Source organism: Kryptolebias marmoratus, linkage group LG18 (assembly GCF_001649575.2).
Source record: "Kryptolebias marmoratus isolate JLee-2015 linkage group LG18, ASM164957v2, whole genome shotgun sequence".
NCBI classification, from domain to species: Eukaryota; Metazoa; Chordata; class Actinopteri; order Cyprinodontiformes; family Rivulidae; genus Kryptolebias; species Kryptolebias marmoratus.
In genome coordinates, this window is record NC_051447.1 from 15,452,298 (window position 1) to 15,475,698 (window position 23,401).

The following is a 23,401-nucleotide window of genomic DNA, read 5'->3' on the forward strand; positions in this document are numbered from 1 at the left end:
TGCAGCGCGAGCACAGCGCGGCGGTTACGAGCGTTGAACATGAACGGAGACACAGGGGAATCGTAGCTCTGAGAGAGCTGTGTGAAGCTGACACCCCGCTCTCTGAGAGCTGTGTGAAGCCAGCTCCGTATCTGATAGGGGAACGGGGCTCGACGTAACAGCAGCAACTCGAGCACATTGCTGCCCCCTATATGTCAAGAGGACAAATAACACCTTTTCTGTTCAAATTGCCAACCCGCCACAGTGGCGTGTGTGTTGATCAAATTCACGCGCTTCAAATATTTACCCGCATTTGGCGGGTGGCGGGTGCTAATTTCCACCCCTGGATCTGACACATATTAGTTCATCAATAATTGGAAATCAAGCACTGGAATTTACCAGTTATTAAATTCAAACCCTAATAAAAGATGGGAAAAGTTGCACCAATATCATTTAGTGCAATTTTTGTTTAAAAAAAAAAGGTGCTGTTTGATATTTATCACAGGTTATCGTTATTTGTGACATTTCCAAGGCTGACAGTAATCGACCACAGATTGAAGCTTTTGACCTAAAGTTTTCTTAAGTTCTGTTCTAACAGAAGATTTCGTCTACGACTGCCGTAAAAACAGCTTCATCTTGGCCCAAGTCTTAAAGGATTTCATCATGAGGAAAAAGAGATTGTAAATAAAGAAAAAAAATAACTAAAAACAGCTAAATGGTGGCAGGTGTCGTGTTATTTAGCATCATTTTAGCTTCATCACATTGTAATTACCATCTGTTTTCTGCCAGATCTGTCGTCATGGTGTATCTTAAGGCCAAATTTGTAATAAAGCTGCTTTCATTCCCATGTTATCTTTTACTGTTAGAAAGTTTTCTTTAAAAGCCTCCCCATTAGGACCACATTATTTCCTCTGATTCATCATTTGGTCAAAATGCAAAACTTTTTCAAGCAGCTGTTGTACACTTAACTTTAGCATCCTATCATCCTCTGTATCTAAAGAAATCCACAACGGCCTCTTCTTTCAGGAACACGTCCAAGTTGGGGTCCATTCTCTCCAGAATTTTATCCTAAAGCCCTCCTGTTTGCCTAAAGAGAGGCTATTATCCTGTCACTTCCAAACACGGTGCTCTGGTCTTCACTTATCTGTCTGACAGGCCGGCAGCTAAGAGCTCATTTTGCTTAAATCGAGGCAGAACACACAAAACCTGTGGTGGAAACCCAAAGTGCTCGTCTCAGACTGACAGCAGGCAGTCCCTCAAGCATTACCGTAGTTGGTCGTGACTGATTTCTCTGAGGCAGGCCGAGCCACGGGAGGCTAAAATGTTCTGTTTTGGCTCGTCCGTTTTGATTTGCTCCAGACGTACAGCTGTTTGACATTTTGTCTTTATAGATGTGCCGCCTTTGTATTCACACACTTAGTAGGCAGAGTGAAGAAAAGAGAAGCCCGGCAGCATACAGAAGGTTATCGGTAATTTCTGCTTTCTGTGACTTCTCACCTGTAAAGTTCAGCGTGTTTTATGCTGAGATTAGAAACCTCCAACTTAACAAAAAGTACCAGCTGAGCAAGATTTAAAAAATTGATTTTTATTTATTTTTTATTAGTTTTTGTGAGTCAAGGTCTTAAATGCTTGCAGTTGGAAAAAAAAAGAAGAAATTGATGGGCACACTGGTATTACCTGCTTGGACAAAGAAGCAGACTAACAAAACCTATATTTAAATTGTCACCAATTTAGTATTCTTTCTTTAATGGTAGATGAGCTTTTTTGTTAACGAGAGCAGCAGAGGACTACATTGTGCATGGCTTTCTTTTTATTTACCCAAAAGGAGGATGTTTACTGTGACCATCTGCCAATAAAGGAAAAGAAATTCGTGCTTACAGTAAGAATGGTTCAAACTGGAGACCCTTATGGTGTGTGTACACTGCAGAACAGTTGCCAAGGCGACGTTATCACCCATTATCCATCATGGGAAGCAACAAATCCAGGCACCGCTATCTATTCGGTTGTTTTCTCAGAAATGGAGGTGACTGGCAGTGCAACAGGGAAGAAAGTACGTTATTGATCAACACAAGACTCGACCTGTCCCCTTGTTCGCTCTCTGATGGCAGTCTCACCGGATTCGGTTTTGAGCACAGCAGTTTCCTGTCCTGTTCAGTGGTGTTTTATGGGGACTGTCACTAGGATGTGAAGAAGCATGCAGCAGGCAAGAAAGCTGAGCTAGATGATAACCCCACCCCCCTCCTACTGGGACCCAGGAGATGGTAGCGAGTGGAGGTCAGAGATCACAGGCTGTGATTAAGGTTATCTCGGGCAAAGATTTGAGAGTTGCATCTCTCGGCGAAGCTGAAAGGAGTGGTGCTTTACTTCCACTTAATAATCTTTTGAGTGGGGAATGAAATGCAATAGGAAAAAAAAGCACTTTTGGTTGTGCTGCACATGTAACTTCTGCTGAAACAAGAATCATGTTTTGTTTTTCCCCTAGACTGGCTGTTTCAATCAATCATATTTCACTGCCTTTTCAAAATTTAGTTACAGATTTTCCCTGACTAAAATTAGCACATTTATTTGTCTTGCTGTGACAATAATCATCTAATGCATAACATTATTGCACCCCTGAAGTTGTGAGACTGACGGTGTCACTGCTGTGATTTGATCAAAGTGACATTTGTGTGGGACTGAACTAAAAATAGTATGTGGTATTACATTAAAAATCCTTTTAACCATTTCAAGGAGATCCTTTTTTTTTTTTTTTTTTTAGCCAATGCTTATCTCGCCTGTGGTTTAAATACACCCTATGGTACATTGCTTTCAGACTTATCTGCATTAGCTGATAAATAGAAAATTTAACACTGAGGCCTGAGGTTGCAGGTGTGTGTGTTGTTGCTGGTTTGGTCAAATATTTCTGTCTGGAACTGCATTTGATATGGCCTTTTTTAAAAAACAAGAAATGCTCCATTTGCTTTTAAACGCAAAGCTACAAACTAAGGTTGTGGCTTTATTCATCGGTTTCATTTGAACAATAAAAATACTTGTCTCTGACATTAAATTGTACAATTGTTTCATGCAGACTTTACAAATATGTATGATACTAGTAGTTCTAATTCCTTATCACAATTAAAATATTTCAAATAATCTGAGTTGAGAAATTATAGAGTTGTAGCTGCTTTGGTCGGACCTTAAAAATAAAGTTGAGACATTTTGAGTTCTGGCTGTGTTCTCTCTTTGGGAAGAACTTTACCTTCTGATCTGTCTTTGACTGTGGACAGGGACATTGTGGACATTGTCCTCACTGTGTCCATATTTTGATGTGTGGCCAGGGCAGGCATTTACAGTTGAACTGAGTTGTGCTTATTACCTTTTAGATGTGAAGCATTATCGGTTATAAACTAATGAGTTTAGTATTCTGATCATCTGGAGTAATGATATCATGAAATGGATGCTAAATTCTAACTTTTGTACTGTCTCAAGTGAGACGGGTTGCTTCTCTTCCTTTGTCTCATCTGTTGAAATACCAACAACTCTTAGGAGACTTTGAATATTTCATACTATGTGTTGTAAACAACCCTGACCTTTTGAGATTTAGTCCCTTTTTGTGCTGGCAGTAATTTATAAAAGGAAAAAGGCTTTTCTACTCCTAATGCATGCTTACAGTCCTCCTTAAATGTGGCCAAATGGAACCAGTGCAGAGAAAGAGAAAGAGAATTTGTTGCACAAATTTATCAAACATATTTAAAATGCCAGTGACACAAGCAGGGTCCTCTAACTTACACAAGGAAATTAACAATCTCCATGAACATCTCAAGACATTTTAGAAACTGCCTTTTTTGTTGTTCACCATTTTGTCACCAACAGTTGCAGTCCAGCCTGCCTTTTTTTTTTTTTTAAATGAATCAAACCTTCAATGTGCTGAGGCTTAAATGGTAGCTCTAATTTGCCCAAATTATACCAAATCTAGTACATGTTACTTCTCATTCGGGGTCCCAGGGCATTAAATACCTGCAAAATAGTCAAGTCAAATTTATTTATATAGCATTTTTTAGCAACAAGGCGGTTCAAAATACATATAAACACATATTTATATTTATGTATGGAACAAACAAAAGGACCAACTCTTAAGTGATTTTAAAATAAATAAATAAATGAGTAGAAGGCTTAGAAGAACAAAAGTCCTAAATCAATGATGGTCATTTACTTAAAAGAGCTTGATCTGGGTAGAAACTGAAATTGTGAAAGAATAAAACTCTTTAGATGTTTACTGCACCTCCTATTAAGCCTTATTTGCTCACACATACCACCTCCCTCCAGCATATTATGTAGTTAAGGGTGTAACTGTACACCTAAGCCATGGTTTGGTATATACCTCAGTATGAGGGTCACAGTATGGGTCAGAAAGATGATTATGGTCAAATTAATTTGCTTTCCTCTCCAATCTGTTTTAAAGACAGTCTTAAAAGCAGATATGGATAAACAAAATTACCCTTGGTAATGAGACTAAGGTTGAGTACAGTAAGGTGGGATTTCTCAAATGTTACCTCAGTGTAAAATTAAGTCATATTGTTCTATCCATCCAATTTGAACTGTAAAAATCCAAAAATTAAAAGTATATTTAAAAATGGTACAAATGCGTGTGATGCCAACAGCTTCCAAACCCGTTTAGGTGTTTGTGGTGAACTGCGCTGAGTGCAGCTTGCTGCAGGACAACACCTCGCATCCAATCAGAAGAAATCACACATGAACACTGGAGTGTTTCCAGACAGTGTGTTCACTGTAAACTTATTTATTTTAATGAGTCTAATCGTAACTTTCTCCCAGCACACCAGCAGGTGCACGCTGCTTTCTGATTAGTTTGGGATAAACATAGAAATGGCTGTTGCAGAAGCCTCAGCCAATTGAGCCTAAAGTCCTCAAACTCAAAGGGTGCTTTGAACTTAGACCCCTGCCTATTCTTCTCTTTCTCATCAGTAAATGTAATGACAGACACGTGCAGCATTCAAGCTGCAACTGGAAAAACACGCTGCTACTTGGGTTCGGGGCTGGTTGCTGGGAGATGGTAAAATACAGCCCTCTTCTATGGTAAATGATCTGTAGATCTTCTGCTCCTTTTCTTTTTTTTCTTTTTTTTGTGGCATTCAACATAAAGTAATTTTATATGTGAACACGTCTAACTAATGTATTCTTTCTTCTCCTTTATACCCATGCCAGATGTCTGTATTATGATGGTTCAGTATGAATACATGTATCGCTACACCTCCTTTCAGTTGCATTAAAACACACACACACGCACACACGTACATACTATGGCTGCAGCTTCTTTGTAATGTTACTAATACAAAAATGAAAACGCAGTTTAACTTTAACTACAGAGAATAAAATGTCCACTGTTTTCCTGTTTTGCCTGACCAAATTTACTTGGGATGTTGCCCTCTGCTTTTCACCATTTAAAAGCCACAGAAAACCCCCACCTCCACTCCACCTTGCTGTTCTCCAAATAAGGAGTGTGACCGGTACAAAGATGGCCTTCCTCTGTTCAGAGAGATATATGAGATGGAAGATACAAAGCCAAGGCTCTTAATAAAAATCATCTATTTTTGTCAAAGCTAGCCAGGGGAAAATTTGCGGCAGTATCTGTGGACAGTTCTTTTTTTCTTTCCTTTTTTTTCCCCTCTCCTCTCTCTCCCCCTCACTTTATCTTATCTTACACCATCTTCTTTCCATCTTCGTCTCCATCTGAGTAACAGCATGCATAAAGCACTGAGAAAAAGAACCGCCACCTCAGCTGGCACTGATATCTCCTCAATCACTGTCTCTTTCTGAAGGCTGACCTCTCTGCTGTATATTTTGGGGCTATCAAGTGGTGGTGAAAGTCACACTTATCACGAGGTAAGGGATGGCTCCTAGACTGCCATTTATTTCATGATTTCACCCCGATGGAAGAACGTAGGTGTGATTGAATTCCTCCCTGCTTGCTTCTCTTGAGTATTTAAGCCCACTGTGAGAGAAGTTGTCCAAAACTGTGCCACGCGCTTCTGTAACGAGATTATTTTCTCACATGCTGGATGGAGTTTTGTCATCAACCTGCTATATATGAAGAAAAATGTTCCCGCAACAGTGGAGCTTCTCCCACACTTTAAATTACGCACCGCTGTTGATGGTTTTGGAATCCCTTTCTGTAAATGTAGAGCATTCGGCACTGAGGGATATGAAGGGTAAATATGATAAGAGAATGCATAAACACATCCGTCATACTGGTGTTGTGGGGGTTGCTGATATGCTCCTGTAGGTGGGATTGTCATGCCTCGGGTTGATGGTGCAACTCCTTTCCAGGAGAGCTTGAAATGGGATTACAAGCACATCAGCGAACATGCGGACCTTAACCTTTACAGTACGTCTGGCAGCTGCTTGTCATAGTGAATAGTTGGTTATTTGCTTTTATCTTTTTGTGATTTGTCCTTTTGTAAAACATCTATTTTTATACTACGTACATACTATAAACAAAAATTTAAAAGGAAACTAATTTTTAAACGGTTGTAGAAATGATCTCATTCATACCAAGCATAAAAATATACATAACATAAATAATTGTGTAGTAATTTTCCTTCTGCGTGTGTGGGCAGTAGCAGCATAAGATGCAGGATTCAAAAGGAGAATTCAGATATTTTAAATTGGAGCTTTGTAAAAATGTTATGAACAATTAATATCTTACCTCCTACTTCTGTAGACAGCTCTTTGTGTGATCTCAATTTGGAGAAATGAAGGTTATTTCTGAACAGACTGGTCTATATAATGAATCTTCACATTGGCATAAAGTTCACCTTAAACTGTTGTTCTAGCAGAAATATATCCCTGCAGGCATCACTGGAAGTAGTAGCTGAAGCTGTTTGCACTTACAAAACCCATAGAATTCTATGTAAATAACCATGTAATACAAAATTGACTGCTATGTAAAGGTTTAGTAAATGGCATATGCATAAACCTCTATGAATAGTTTGAGATTGGGGTTAGTAAGAGAGTAAGACCACTGCAGTCCACTTTGTCCTTGGTCTTACTTGAACTATTTGTTAGCTTGTCAGTTTGTTGAAAATTTCACTTTTCACCAATTTTAGATCATTTAAGGAGCTGTTTACAAAAGGTAACATGAACTGTTCCTTTCCACGAAACAGTTTCCTAGATCTGAACTTCATCTGCCTGTCAGTTGCACAATCAGCATTGCTATTCACCTTGTGCCACTATTCAAACATTTCTGTGCTGACCAAACTATGATGCATAAGCTTATAAACCCTGGAGTGGATACTTGGCATAAGCAACATGGGGCGCATATTAGCCATTGATTTGTAGACTCGAGATTCAAGGCTTGAGTGCGTAAATCACCCATCCCATTGGCACTGATGTACCTCCATATCATCTGTTTTGGACCCTTCACAGATTTAAAAACCTGGATGGACATCACATCTTTTGTATGAAGAACACAACTTTCCCTTTAATAAACTGTAGACCAACACCAGTACAAAGCTTGTTTCTGTCAATCCGAGAAGAGCTTGTTTCATTGCCTTATACTCACACATTTCCACAGATTTTAAAACTAATGTCGATCAAATATAGGAAGTCCTAAGGTTTTTCTGAATTTGTAATGAGAAATATGCTTATCAAATATTCTTTAATGGACTCTGATATAAAGAGATGAACTGTCTTTGCCGTTAGTGGATGGTCCCAATCCAGACACGTACTGGCTTATTTACTGGTAGTCGTAGTATTGCATGTGAATGTGAAGGATTGCATTGCACTATAAATTGTAGCTTTAGTGCCTGCCACCAAAAGCCAGCAATCATGTAATTGCCTATTGCTGTGAGTGTATTAGTTTGTCTCTTAGCAAAACATCTCAGGAACCAGTGAATGAATTTTAATGAAACATTCATAATGTAATCTTTGGATGTACATCTACAACCTTTTTAGAGTCAACCCAATTCAAGATGGCTGCCACAGCTAATTGACCTGAGCACCACAAGAAACGACGAACAAAGTTATTTCTTTCAGATATTGAGGTAACATTTTGTAGTTGCTGAGTTGTCCCGAACTCTGAGAGAGAACAGACTTTTGCTACAGCTCTATCATTTTTCAACATATAATCTTTGTCGAAAACTCTGGCATGAGGTGGTGAGAGAGTGATATGCTTTCCTTCAAGGAATGCCAGGCTTTTTTTTCCTAAATATTTTGAACTTTTTGTCTCCAGTAGTTTGAGATTCGGTAATTGTATCAGATTCTAGATTTTTTTTTTCCCCTGTAAAATTACCCATAAAAACATACAAAATTATTTCCTTTTATATATGTAAGATTAAAAGCACTAATAAAAAACAAAAAAATTAAGAAAATTACAAAACAAAATTTTAAATGGGAACTTTACTCAGAACACAAGCTCTGTGTTTATGTTCAGTTTTTGTTATTTATCACACTTACACCTCTGATGTACCATTTTCACTATGCATAATTTGAGTGATGCTGCCTATTTTCCGCTAAACCCAATAAAACCCATAATTTTGTCATGAGGATGTCGCATGCCATCTTATCACGGCAGGAGAGTGTGCAGAGCAATCATACAGAGCTTGTCACATGTGTGAAAGTGGCTCTTGAGCATGACTGACAGTCTTCCCGCTCGCAGCTCAACCATTTATATCCGTGCTCTACCAACACCTTCACCGGCTGCAGCGGGGGGGTTCTGGTGCTGTGAAAGGACCCCCACCCCCTCTCAGAGGAGACCAATTGGACCTCGGCTTTCTCCATGCTGATATGACTGGCTGCTGCATCTTCTCTTCTGCCACTCTGTTACAGAGTTTGTCATCAAGCTCCCATAAAGCCACATGCTCCTGCAGCTGTGGGCAACAAACACCTTGTCACCAGCAGGAGCATGATGATATGCCTACGAGTTAAGCGCACACACTCACCTTTTTTTTTTTTTTCTCACATAGATACACGAGCACATTTCCTCCTTTACGCCTGTCAGATCACATATCCATACAGTACCAACCGTGCTGTTCCAGACTTCCCTACTGTCTCACAGTCTGATCACTTCTTCGATTCTAAATTGCACAAAATCCAATCGCTGCACAGTTTGCGGTGTGAAATGAAAGGCAGCAGACACCCGCTAATGTGATCTGTCACAGTCTGTTGGAGGGAAAGAAACATGGAGCTCACCTTGATAAACATAAGAGCCTTTACTGTTTATACATGATTTTAAAGATGAATACACACAACAAAGATGTGGCCGGTGGGAGGAGATGCATCTTTTTCAAAGGATCCCTTTTTTCTTTAGTCTCTTCTGTGCCCTTCACTCAAGGCTCCCCTGTCCTCCATCGGTGTCACCAATTGCCTATTTTTCCCCAATCTGCCTTTAAATTAGCGTCTCCCTATCTTCGCTTCTCATGCAACTTTCATAGAAACTGAAGTGGATGTCATGTTAATCCAAACATGAGACTACTGTCCCTCATAGGAGGTAGTGAACCGAAAGCAATTGAAACTCTGGAACAGAGCAGACATGTCCTGGAGACGAGCCCCATGTGTCTCCTGCTGAGTGAAAAGACAGGGAGTGCAAATAATTTGGGTCTCATTAAGCCAGTGTCTAGACGCTAAACTTTACTTTGAAGCTACACTTTTCAATTACATATGAGTACAAAGCTAGACTTTTTTTTTTCCTCCCCATGTCCATAGGTCTGCAAGTTCATTATAAAAAGCATCATTTATGCATCAGAGAAAAGGGTTTGATCAAAGAGATGAATTTGACTCCCATGTGCACACTTCTAACAAAGTGTACACACATACACAGGGAAAAAAAACTCAATCTGCTGTGACATGAATCCACAAACAGTAGGCCTGCTTCTTGGTAGCAATATTGATGAACATCTACATCCAATATGTTGCTCCATTGATTCTTCATTATTTCAATTCCCACAGCTGTTTCAAAGTGGCATGGCTGCAAAACATCCACAATTAATTCACGTTATTTTTTTTTTAATGGAGTCATTAAAACAGGCTACGAAACAACTTGTAATTAAAATCAAAAAGTGAAAGTTTCATTAAAACCAGTGCAGCTCTTTGACTAATTTAAAAAGCATGTCATTGTGGGGATGATTTATGTGCTGCACATGTATGTATTAAAGAATGACCATTTAGGCACAATAATGGGGGTTTTAAAGTTTTCTTGCATTTTAATAAACAGCAGGTAACATCAAGGAACAACATATCTTGTGCACAACATCCAGGCTTTTTACTGAATGAGGACACAACACTGTCTCCCACATTTTGTGATTTTTGAGCAGGTTGTCTTGTTTAAAAGAAGCTAAATCCATTCAATGATTAGCTACCTTAACTATATATGCTGTTGACACGTGATAAGTACGTCAATAAGCACAGCTGGATTTCAGACCACTGATGAGCTTCAAAAGCCTTTAATTGTTAAAGCACCAATCTTTTGTCAATATTTGCTCAGTGTTCAGTGTCTCACGCATAGATCCATGCCTTGATAATGAGACGCAATTGATTAGCTTTGCTTCTCAAATAAGCCCCTCAAAAGGAAATTGAAATAAAACAGTCAAACCATATGGACATGATTCATGTTGTTTTAAGATCAAATCTGTTCGTATTTACATAATCAGCTGACGAGAATTAGCCATTCCTGTCATTGTGTCGCCTGTGCTCTGCGATTCGTCTGACAAAAAACCTGTCACTTTGATTAGAAAGCATTGTCTTCAGCTCCTGATTGCTCAAAGATGGTAATGAAGTGATTGGGAAAATAATTACGACTTGTGATTGTGCGTCAGTCATAAAAAGAGTTGATGGTTGGAGGGAAAGGCTTTATGATTAACGGTAATGTGTTTTCAAGCAATCATGACAACACGCAGTACATCCTGTGGAAACAAAGGACGTTTGCACACGTGTGTGTGTGTACTCAACATTTTACATAATTTAACTTCACATTTTGACTCATGATTTAACTATTTATTAAACTAAGAACCTTTATTTTTTGTTCATAAGACTCAAGTAAACCTTTAGCATTTCATTCAATATTTTAATAAAAGCATAGAGAATATTGAGTGTGTATATATATATATATATATATATATATATAATTTAGTTAAATGCATTTTCTCCCTATTGTATCAATCAGATATATTGAGTATTCTTTCAGACTTCATTGAGTATTTATGCATGATTCTTGTGCAGTGCCACTACATCCAGGCACTTTTCTCGCATCTGTCACATTGTATGGCATCGTGTTGAGATCTTGATGCAGAAGTGTTGAATCTTGAGTCCAAGAGCCAACAATAATACTGATGGTAAAGGTTCTGAACTACCCTTGTCTGCATGAATGGTCACAGAATTAACAAACACTTTGTCCTCCCATTACTGCCCACTAAACATCTTTCACTACTGCTAGAGTTCTTTTGACATCAAATTTAGATATAAGACAGTTTTCAAATAACTCATTACTGGACCTTGTAGATGTTTTCTAAGTGAAGCAACAGCTGTATAAACTAGCAAGTGTCATGGAAATAACTGAAGCTGTAACAAGTATGTTGTTGTCAACTTCTAGGCTCGTGATGTCCCGTACCCATCCACAACATAAATGAGTCTCTGCTTCCAACAATTTCTAGTCTTTAGGTTATTTGAAAGTGTAAGCACTTTTCTTCTTTGTAAGGAATTCAAAATGTTTTCGTAAGTCACTGCAAATAGGAATTTCCAGTCAGTGGACATTTCTCTTCTTTAAAGCTCATAAGGGTCCTTATCTCTAATCAAGAGATACTTGTCCTCATATCTCACCCTACTTTGGGTTATCCAGTCCATCTTTGTAACATTTCTTTATACCCATAGTCACCGTTTCCATTATTGTCATTGTGACTGACAATCGTGCCGTAATTTGTAATGCATCAGACAACAGTGGCTGCAGATTGAAGGGTCCCATGCAAAATGGCATAAAGTGTGAAAGTGTGATTTGTTAAAACTGTTATAAAGAGCTGTGAAATCTGAATCAATTTTAATTTTTAAAAATAAAAGGAAAGTGTGGTACTACCCTAAAATGCTGCTGCAAAACTCCAAAGAAATACTGACAATAGAAAACACAAGAAGATCTATGTAAATATATTAAATAAAACTAGCCATTCTTGCTTAAATACTTTATACTTGCTACCTTGCATGATAATGTTTAATGCAAAGATCTCACATGATCTGTTCATGTTTAAAGAATGAGTTGGGGATGACTCTCAGCTACTACCACACTGAAATTTAGCTCAGTGTCTGTAAAATTAGCTGCATTATAGCCATTTTTCTGTTTCCTAAGGTCAAATGGCTGTAGTGGTCATCATGAATTTGGTTGACTCCAAACAACTGGTTGTAGATGTACAACCAATGATTACTTTCTCAAAACTTCATTAAATCAGTCTAGTTCATGAAATACTTTTTCTAACAGATGGGTAAACACATGCGCACACATATATTATCGACTGCTTTACTTGGCAGCAAGCATTAATGTCAAAATGAAAAAATAAAATTTGTAAAGTGTGGAGGTTTTCCTTGAGAAACAAATTTTAGCAGCTATCATTCAGGACTAATGCTTTAAACTTTTGGAAATTTAAAAACAATATTTGCAAACATCACTTAAAAATTACCTTCAGAAGGAAAACTGGCAGCTGTTGAAGGGAGTTTTAACCCCATAAAAAATAGTTAAATTTCAAATTCCGACACTTGTATTACAAATTGTTCATATTCAAAATAAAATTCTTTCAGCATTTTGGCGAGTTTGGATTGATGGATTTTCACTACAATATTGTCAGATATTACTAGCTTTAACAAAAATTATAGTTCTAAGTTTGAAAATTTAAATGAGCCCATTCTGTGTCGTCTGTATTGTACGGCAGAGATCCATACAAATGGGGGCTCTAATGAAGGTCACAAATTGTGACCTGGCAACAGTTGGCAAGGTTTCATCTGTGAATCCCAATGAGTGGGAGGCTGCATAACATGTAAATAAGTCTGTGATGCATAACAAAGTACAGCTGTTTAGGGCTTTTAAAGGTGAGAAGAGAAAACTTTAGATCAGTCCAGAATCTATCAGGGGAGCCAATGTATGTAAGCTAGCACATAGGAAATCTAGTCCCAGTTCTAAATCCAGCTGCAACGTTTTGAACTAACTGGAAACAAAAAAAAAAAGCCCCTGCTGATGTTTTGCATTAAAAAAACAGAAAGAATTCATAACTTGTTTTAGGCTGGCAACTGAAAAAAATGGACATTTTTATTTTTTATTTTTTTCTACATTTCTAGAGCTGAAAAACAAAAATGAACAATTTTGACTTGTGTGGAAAATACAACTTAAAAAAAAAATTATTTCGATTTGGATGATATTGATAGATTGCAAAGACTGAACAAATGAGACAAAGAATTTGAGAAACTACGCAATCCTGGACCATTTAAGATTTAAAGTCAAGGATAAAATGTAAGACTGGAAAGGCTCCTGGGGTTGGTCTTTATGTACACTTAAGTGTCACCAGCATAGAAACTGAGAAACACACAATAATTCTAAATGAGCTGGTTAAGACAGTGTAAATGGAGAACAAAAGGGGGTGGAGGGGTAGACTCCTGAAAAAAAGACACATCTCAACTGAACCGCTGAGGACATGGTTTTGAGAGAAACCAAAGATTGTGTTCGAGACTCATCAGTTAAACAAACTCGTATTACCAATCCATCATTTGAGACAATTCGTGATGGTGTGTTTCCAAGGAGGAGGACCAGCAGTCTGGTCAGGTCCTCACAAATGTTGTGCTGGTATCCCAGAATTAAATGGGTTTTATTATGAAATTCATTTGGGTGTTGCTGTGATGTGGTGTTTCCTCTGTTGCTTCACGGCAATAAGGCCTCCAGGTCAAATGTCAGCTGTGCAGGTCTTTGTCTCAACAGTGATATCAGCACAATGTTATTTATCCAATAGCCTCGTAATAATCTAAATTTTAATCAACAAAAGGAAAAAAGTAGGTTTTCAAGAATACCCTTCATTACCTCAACTGCTTTTGGTGTGATAGTTCTGCTTCTTTTTCTCAGGCACTGTTAGAACCTCTGTATATGTGCAGAGCGACTTTCTTTGCTTTGGCTCAATGTAATTGGCAAATATGAGTGTATTACAATTACCCCCAGACCTCTGTACTTCAAAGTGAGACTGTGAGCAAGTACATTATTAGCTGTAGCAAAAAGTCAAAGTTATGGTTTGTTGGAAAATGCTTGTCTAATAGTAGGTCAAGTTAAAGAAGAACCAGACCGCCTTGGCTACTGTGGTGACTGGCTGCAAACTCCTAATTATAAGACTATATATAATGTGACTGAACAAATTCCTTGGATGTCCTTTTATTTTAAAAACTTAAACGAAACCTTTAGTTTCTTTTAGATAGAATTTGAGTGAAGTCTAAAAGCTCCAGCAGATTTTTAAAATGTATGGTAAAACAATTCCACATTTTATACACCACTGAATGCCTCCTTGTCTCATTGTTTGTATGAACCTTTATGCGAAGACATTAGAATATAGCTTATGGTCTAGTTAACTCATGAGCCATGCATTTTGCAGAGGCCCACTGCAAAGCTGTGCCCTGGGACAACCAAAGTTACCACATGTCCTCTGCTTGTTCCAACACAAAAAGGTCACTGCATGATTTATGCACCTGTTTTGCGAGTGAGATTGGAACTGTTTGTGCTTTGGGGAACCTGACCGATCGAAAGGAGTTACATGAAAATTAAATTCTGTAGATGAATATATTTGCGATGTAGAGCAGGCTGTGCGGCTGAGAAAAGTAATTTGCTCATGTCTATTTTTTGCTTTTATGCATCTAGATGTTTATTAATACGTATCCTGGCAGCTTGTAGCGTGCCTTTCACCCTCTATAGTCTTGTCATTACAGGGCCCAATCAAAAAAGCTTAATTTGCTTGGCTATGTGCTAATTTCATTTTCTCCATTTTGATGCCAGCATCTGTTTTGGCAAAACATGTATTCTTTATCAGGGCATCTCATAGGAGGGAGACGCAGATGGGCTTTGACATCCTAATGGTCCGGGATGAGCATGGGTGATGGGATTCAGGTTGACAAGCGTCTCCAGATCTGCTGTAATCATAAACATGTTACATATATATATATATATATATATATATATATATATACACACATCTGAAAATGTTGTGGTTTTACGTCTGTATGACACAAATGGAGGCAGGTTACGCAATGGCCTCTCTTTGAACTTTTACANTTTTTTTTTTGCATAAAAAGCTCTGAATTTTCATGCCTGCGATTATACAATTAATCAAGGTGCGACCTACAGTTAGGAAAAAAAAAGGCTGGCATGATTTCCAAATGAGCTTGTCCTTCCATAAAACTTACTGAAGACTTGAACCAAACAATACAAGTACATTTTGAGAACTTTAATAAAATATGAGGAGTGTTTTATTTATCCTACCCCCAACCCCTAGTGATCTGTGAAATGTTCAGACTCTTTTAGTGTCTTGTTAGATATATCAAGCACTCTTCATCTGATCCTGAGGGAAGTCTACTTCTATGTGAATTTTTACTGACTTACAAAATCAGCATGTCGTCTTGCACATTCATTAATTGCTTACAAAAGCTACAACTTTGTATATGAATATAATGTAGGTTAACAAATTAGAATTGAATAACAAACAACTGCAGCACTTAGGAAACCTAGCCACAGGGGGGCACAATCCAGTGTATTCAGAGTGCAGGTCTCAAGCCTGGGTAAATGGGAAGAATTGCTTCAAGGAGGGTAAGACTTCTTCCAAATCAAACATGCGGTTCACCAAGAATGAGATGTCCAAATCACATCAGTTGAGGCCCTGGATAACGGCAACCAACTTTGATACTGTTGGTCAATAGGCTGACAGTGGAAACTGCTACTGTTGATCGAAACAAAGGCAAGGTGAGGATAGGATTACATGAGGAATCGGCTCTGAGTCCCTTCTTGTTTGCCTTGGTGATGGACAGGATGACAGATGAGGTCAGGCTGGAGTCCCTATAAACTATTTCCAGACGACATTGTGATCTATAGTGAGGGCAGGAAGCAGGGTAGCTCCAGGAGCGAAAGGGAAAGCTTACTGTAGGTTTACACCTGTACGTCGTGTCTCTGTCCACTAAACAAAAACACCTCGTTTGTCGGGCGGTTGGAGCATCCGTCAGCAACCACAGGTTGGTTTTCTTAGTTTTCCAGGGGAGAAAAACAAAATCCTTCCTCGGAAGCACAGGTAACGTTACCAAACTAAACTGGTCTGCAGGACTGGGTAAATGAACCAGTGTTGTAAAATAAGTGTTCTTTAAAATGATTTTGCATAAAATGCTAAATAATTTGGTATGTGTAAATTAAGTGGCCTCTCTGTCCTTCATTTTGAGAGTGCAGGGGTGATACACTTACAAAATAAATAGAGAACATACCTAGACAATATAAACAAATAGCAATAGGTTGCTTTTTTTAGATAGTTTTTTGTAGACACGGTTGCTTGTTTCTCTTGCAAGATCTGCAACATTGGAAGGAGGATATGCCGTGTGTTGGTGTGACAGGAGGATGCTAGAGATGGAGGCAGATTATCTGCTGTTGTGACACCTAAAGGGAGCAGCTGAAAGAACTGCAGTATTTGAGAGGTTGAAGGGGAATTAAATAACAAATTCCTGCCAGAGGTAAATTTGTGGGCACAGGCTTGTTTAACGCGACAGCTGTGTTAGATACATTACTGCATTAAATCAAATCTAATTACTACTCGCTCATTGCCCCCATGCCCCAAGAGGTGTTTGATGCAAAAGCTGAAGTACTTTTCTTTCTTTTTTTTCCCCTCAGAGATGCTGTTAAGGTTCATAAAATGTGCACTGGAGAAATAATGCAGGGCACAGATGTGGATTTTCACGCATTTTATGAAAATCCTGGGTTTGATCTGAAGATGACCGCAGAATGTGCACATGAATCCTGTTAAGTAAAGCCACCAGCAGCTGCATTGTTACAATTTATCCATGCTTTCTTCCCCCTTTTTTCTCTGCAGCTGATAGTGCTGATGCAACATTTGTTGCCGTTTATATGCTTTCTGTCACTTTAAATGGTCATAAACTGACTGACTGCCACTCCAGCACCCGCATCTTCAAAGTTTTTCTGATTAACGAGGCTTTTTGGGGACAGTGCTACTGGGACTGAGTCATATCCTCTGAAATGGAACAATGCACAGCACACAAATGTAGGACTGTGAACGTGAGAGCACGTGGGCTAAAAACAGAAAGTGGGGCTGCAGTGAATGACAGATGACTTGAGAAATAAAGGACACACAGGGAGCAACAATATTTAGTGTCAGTGAGGGCATGTGGCAATAATGAAGAGGGATGTTGGGGAGGGGGGTCTTCACACAGTCAGACAATAAAAAAACAAAATGGAGTGCTGATGCCACCAGTTTTCTCCAGTGAGACACAGTGGAGGTGTCTGTCAGGTCAATTAACACTACTGTGCTCATATTTTCTCTCGGACTTGAGTGTTTTTGTCTGCAGCTTTGAGGCATTTCAGCTTATCTGTATTTTAAGTCACATTTCAACTAACCTGATGGTTTGCATGGACTTTTGTAACCATAATGAAGCCAATCATGATACACAAAACAGGAAAAAACAGATTTTTAAAATACCAGCCTATTTTTGTGTGCACAGCTTGTAATCCTATATTTTTAGGTCTGACACATTGTGTTGCCTGCCTGTGCCCACATCATACTCACCTCAGCCTGGACAGATTTGGACCATTTTTTCAATACTTACTGTTTTTATCATCAGGGACCTGGTCATTCAGGGCTCTACCCCCACATGTTTTTAGTCCAAGGAGAGCTCTGATGCAGGTGTCAAAATACAGCTCTAGAATTCACAGAAATTAAAATAAGGGTTCAAGAGCAGTTTTGAGACACCTGCAACACTCTTTGTAGAGAATATTTCTCACAAAATCTTTTTTTGAGCATGCTCAAAATTGAAGAAAACAAAACTGCGATCTTCGAGTCCAGTGAGGAAATTGAGAACCTCTGCAGCTTGAGACATTTTGGAGTTGTTCACCAACAGTTGCAGCACCATGAGATGCTACCTTTTACTGTGATTGTTAGGTTTTGAATATGGTTTAGCAGTGCAGGGAGTAGTTTGTGATCATGCATCCTCAGTGGGATTTGGTGTAGCTCAGGGATCGGCACGTGGTCCTGATCTATTTTCCATTTACACCTTTGAACATGCTAACTTCTTGGCTATGAGTATAACAAAGACAAGTTTTATCCCATGACACTTGATTATGAGTCATCAGATGGTGAACCACTATTTTCATCTGGACCAAATGAAGTATTCAATTTATTTATTTATTTTTGCCTGGATACATTTTCTCACATTTATAGTAAATTTTAGCAGCGTTACAGGGACAGGCATTGAAATAAATAAACAGACTGATCATTGTTAGCAGAAAGATGGCTGATCAAAGGCCTTACCCCACCCTGACTGGAAAAATCCTGCCCTTTTGAGCAGGTTTTGTCTACATCTCCTGCACTAAAGGGTCATATTTCCACTTGGGAAAGAAACACAAGAAACATGACAGAACTGAAAGGAGTTGGGTTTAGTCTTCCTTCACCTGCCCCAGGAGAGGAAGTTAGCATATAATTAAAGAGCAGAAAAATTAACCGAAAGGGTAGCACTAACAAATCTCTTTTTGCCTGTTTAGCCACCATCTAGGGTTTTATTGATTCACTCTCTGTGAGTTGCTGAATGATTATGGCGATTATTATCCCCAAAGGTCTAATAATGTGTAATTCATATTCTAGTAGTGTCCAGCAAAGACATAACGTGCCATATTAAATGGGAGGAAAAAAGGCAATAAGGCATCAGATATGTGCAATTGAAACACTGATTCCAGTTAAGTGATCTGTTGGCTTAGTGTAATTCAGTCACCAGTTTGAGAACCATGCATCCACCTTCAGATAAATAAATAAAAAAACAAGTATATTCAATCTTATTCAATGTTTGGTAATGAATCTGTTGTCATTATGAAACTTCCTAGTGATGCAAGTTGCTATCCCTTGCTTCCAGCATCACAGTGTGCTTTGGATTAAAAATTGTGACAAGCACAATCACAGCATGATATGCTTAATCACTCAAGCTCTTTTATTTAAAAAAAAAAGCCTCTGTCAACATTTTTTTTTTTTTTTTGCTTCGATGTTTTGCCATTTTTAGAGCACACAAAGTAGCTGTTTTGTGGGGGCCCAGAGATAACGCAGACAGGACTTAAGGTGTGATGTGGAGGTGGAGCAACAGCTCCCTTTCAGGTTTGTTTTGGCCCACCCGCTGGGTGCTACAAAGCCCCGCACGGCACATCAAAGCACATCACGGCTGCCCGTTTCATCCAGGTTTCACACAATTAGCAGCTTATTTATGCGTGAGGAGTCCACCTGATGGTATTAAGGGGTAACTGTCTTAAGCCAGCATCAAAGGTCACTTTGAGTAGCTTCCCATTTGTTCAGCAGTGACTGAGCAGGTAATCAAAAATTTGAGACCTTTGTTTAATTTCTCAACAGTATTGGACATCTTTTATAAGAAGCTGTAAAACAGAAACTGGTCAAATCTACAACAAATACTGAACTGTTAACTCTAATGCAATGCTTTACCATGATCCATGTCCATTTGTCTTCTGCGTCCACCGGACTGCTTTAAGGCCTTACCAACCTTAACTGAGCGAATAAATCGCCTTCACACTCCTCAAATAGTGTGATCGCCTGTCACAGCCTTTCACATCAGTTTCCTTTATTGGATGTGGCTCACGCCTCCAGATATTTATATCTTTTTACAACCATGTGCTGTATTGGCTAACAAAACAAAAGTGGGAGGAAAGCAGTGAGGGGGAGAGAGGAGGCAGGGCGGCTAGATAAGTAATGGTGTGGAATACAGAGGAGGGATGTGTGGAGCTTTGGCTGGGGACAAGCTCCAGATCCATCTATGCCTGCTTAAAGCCCTGGCGCCTCGGTAATGGCCGCACTGTAGGTGCTTTCAGGGGTTACGGCCCAGGAGATGAGGGATCTAGGAGTAGAAAGGCCAAACTGAGAGGTGATTTCCACAGCAGAGGCCTCTTTATTTGGGGGGGGAAGGGGAGGTGACGGCATTGCGGTCTCTGCTGGAGCCTGGAGGAAAACAAAAAGATTGCTCCCCACAGGAACAGAACACTGACAGCAAACTGAATCCAACATGATGTACGATGTTTTCTGCTGTGCTTCTCCGCTATTCTTTTCATTCATCTCTGCTAATATGAGGCACTAATTTCCTCTATTGATCTGGTCATCCATTCCTTTTTTCTTCCATGTTATCATTCATATATGGACCTGTATAGTCTCCTGCAGGCGTCTTCAATTAAAATTCAGCAAGGTCCACCTAAAGAAATTTTTCTGTAGCAAAGGTCCAGAATGTTTATATTTAAATTCTCATTTAGTGAGAGCCATGCTAGTTTTCTTCACTCACCATATTCTTTTCAGGACTGTACCTCTGTGTGCTGACAGCTTTAGTCTGCAAATATAAACTGTAACTCAGAGGTGGGAATTACCTTAAATGCTAGAAAAGCTGCACCACTTAAAATGAGTTGCTATAAATTTGGGAAAGGCTACATCGCTGAAATTAAATTACCGTAAATTATAGAAAAGCAGTGCTGCCTCAAATATATATATATATATATATATATATATATATATATATATATATATATATATATATATATATATTTATATATTAAAGTTGCTTTTATTTGTTTTGTTTTTTAATAATTTGTTAAAATTTAAGAACCAACCTGGGCCTAGATATTACTTTGAGCATGAATCTGAGCTGCAGTCAGCCATTAAGAGACCTGGTCCTCTGTATGCATGTAGTACTGACATAAAAATAGAATAGAAAGTTGTATACACAAGAAATGTTACCTGAAAATTTACTACAGCTTCCAGCAGTCAGTTATTTTTACTGAGATTATGTGCTTGGCAGAATAGTCTTGGATACATGCTAAATAATGCAGCCATCTTGCGTATGTGTGAACTGAAAGGTTTTTCTATTGGTCTGAATCTAAAGGCAACAGCTTTGCAGCAAAATATTTGATTCACTGTGACAAAGGCATTGGTTCCACATTTAAATCAGAAGTGGTTTACCGCAGGAGGACAAGGTCCAACATTAGAGCTGTCATCTCACATTGTAAACAAAGCAGGTAAGGTCTTGTGAGTGGAACAAAACGCAACACTGGGTTCAGTCGTGTTCACTGGAAAGAAATGTTCTCACGAGGCTGTGGAGAACACTTGAGGTTTATCTCTTTGAGTGGTAAATCCCATCTTCAGCTTCCCAGCAGCAAAGCAGCAAGATAGCTATTGAGTTTTTCCAAATACATGTATAAAATTGTCATAATTTACTCAAATCAATTCTGGTTATCTTCATTTTTAAAGGCTCGTTGGGACCGTTTTAAACAGATATTGAAAAATAATTATATTTTTCAGCCTGATTTTTCAGATTGTCTGAAAAAGCTTGTTTCTAGGAATGCAATTCTTTGCCAAGATTGTTTTATTTTTATTGACAGTTACTTAAGAATGAAGATAAAAAAGATGAATGCAAGGCCAAGAACAAAAAGGAACGCGTGGAGCTTGTTTGTGAGACATGTAAAAACAAAGGCTGTTCATTAAGTTCTTGAAAAGTACTAAATGGCTCATTTTAAAGCAGTCACTTCAAACCCCCAGCACAGAGTTTTTAACTTTAAGCTGTTTTTTGACTAATGTCAGCATAGCAGTGGACCACTTCAGGATTAAATGAGTTCTCCGAAAACGAGAATTAAAATTCTAAACTGTGAAATCCACTTTAAGAATCAGCAAAACAGTTGAGAGCCTTGGGCCTCTCCTAAATGTGTGAAATGAATATTATATAAAGGCAGAAACTATCCTTATTAGAGCAATATTAAATTGAATTACTAATAGAAATAGTCATAGATTTGACGAGGCACCAGAGACCATGTTTTCTTTGACACGTGTGACGTGTGCTTGAGCACAGATCATAAGTAGTAAAGTGACAGCTCCTTCCACACTAAAGTAGAGAAAGTAAGCTCTCCAACAGGAGGAGGCCGACACTTAATTTCTAAACCACCACAGGATTTCGACACGCTTCTCAAAAACTGTTGACACGTCCTAAATTAAAACCATTGTTCCTTTTTCTTTTCCACAAAGTAGTACCTCATTAGTTTGTACTGCTCATCCATACCATGAATACTAAGGATTTATTTCCCAGAAAAAAAGCAGAGGACCTCATTTGCCCATAACTGCGAAAGATAAAGAAGAAAATCCTCTGACTAGTTAATGAATTAAGATAATATCACGTTTATTTGTAGAATGAATAAAATTTAATTTGGAGAGGAGAAATTCAAAGAATGAAATGTCTACTTGTTGGAGATATTGAGGAAAAACATATTTCATCAATTTAGGTCAATAGACAACTGCTGAGATGCCTTTAACGCTTCAAACTAATTATAAAGATCTTGATTTTCAGGTTATGAAACTGTACAAATCTATAAAAACATTGATTTTAAAAAAAGTGAATTGCAGACTTCATGGTCTGATTTGCATTTAATTCTGTACAATTCAGACCAGTGAGGGGTACGCAGATGATTGTTTGCAATGAGCTGCCACATTTACAGTGAACATCCGTTGGCAGAAGTAATAGATTCATTAGTGGTGTGATAGTGTTATCAGGCAGTTGCCAGAGCACCAGTAAGTGAAGGTCACTAGACACAGAGGATGCATTAGAGAGCATTAGCAGCAGGAGTTGCACTGCAGAAGTGCATGAGACCAGGTGGCCGTATTGCATAATTTATCTGGTATGTGAGGTATACTGATATCATAGAGGCCTGAGCTTTAAACTATTGGGTACATGAGGGCAACCATAAACACTGTATAGATTCCAGTAGTCTAAAACAGACCACACTAAGAGAGACTCATCATATTGTGCACCAAGCATTACAGAGCTCATGACACATTACAGATCCGTGCACAGGTATTACTCTTTCCAACACCCCCATGTGATCTCAATATGTCTTGATGACTGGCATCTATTAATACCAGAGCTGAGATGGATGATGGCTTTAAAGTGGTGCCATAATCAGAAGTATCATGATCAGTGGTTCTGCGTTAACTATGTATAGGGTGGTGGAGGGGAGAGAAGCAGTCCTGCCAATGTTGTGGAGAGACACTGATGTCACTCCTGGCATCATGGTCTAGAGAGACATAAGGTCTGACTTCAGGACACCACTGGTAGTGATTCAGGGAACTGTGACAGCACAGTACTACATCAGTGACATTCTGCATATGAATATCTTACCCCTCCTGACACACCACCC

The 23,401-nt window shown here is 38.7% G+C and overlaps 1 long non-coding RNA gene across 1 annotated transcript in view; it reads left to right on the top strand.

Annotated features, from left to right (window-relative positions):
* Positions 1–23,401, top strand: part of LOC112450785 — a 241,257-nt gene that overhangs the window by 66,673 nt on the left and 151,183 nt on the right. The gene's annotated exons all lie outside the window — the stretch shown is intronic.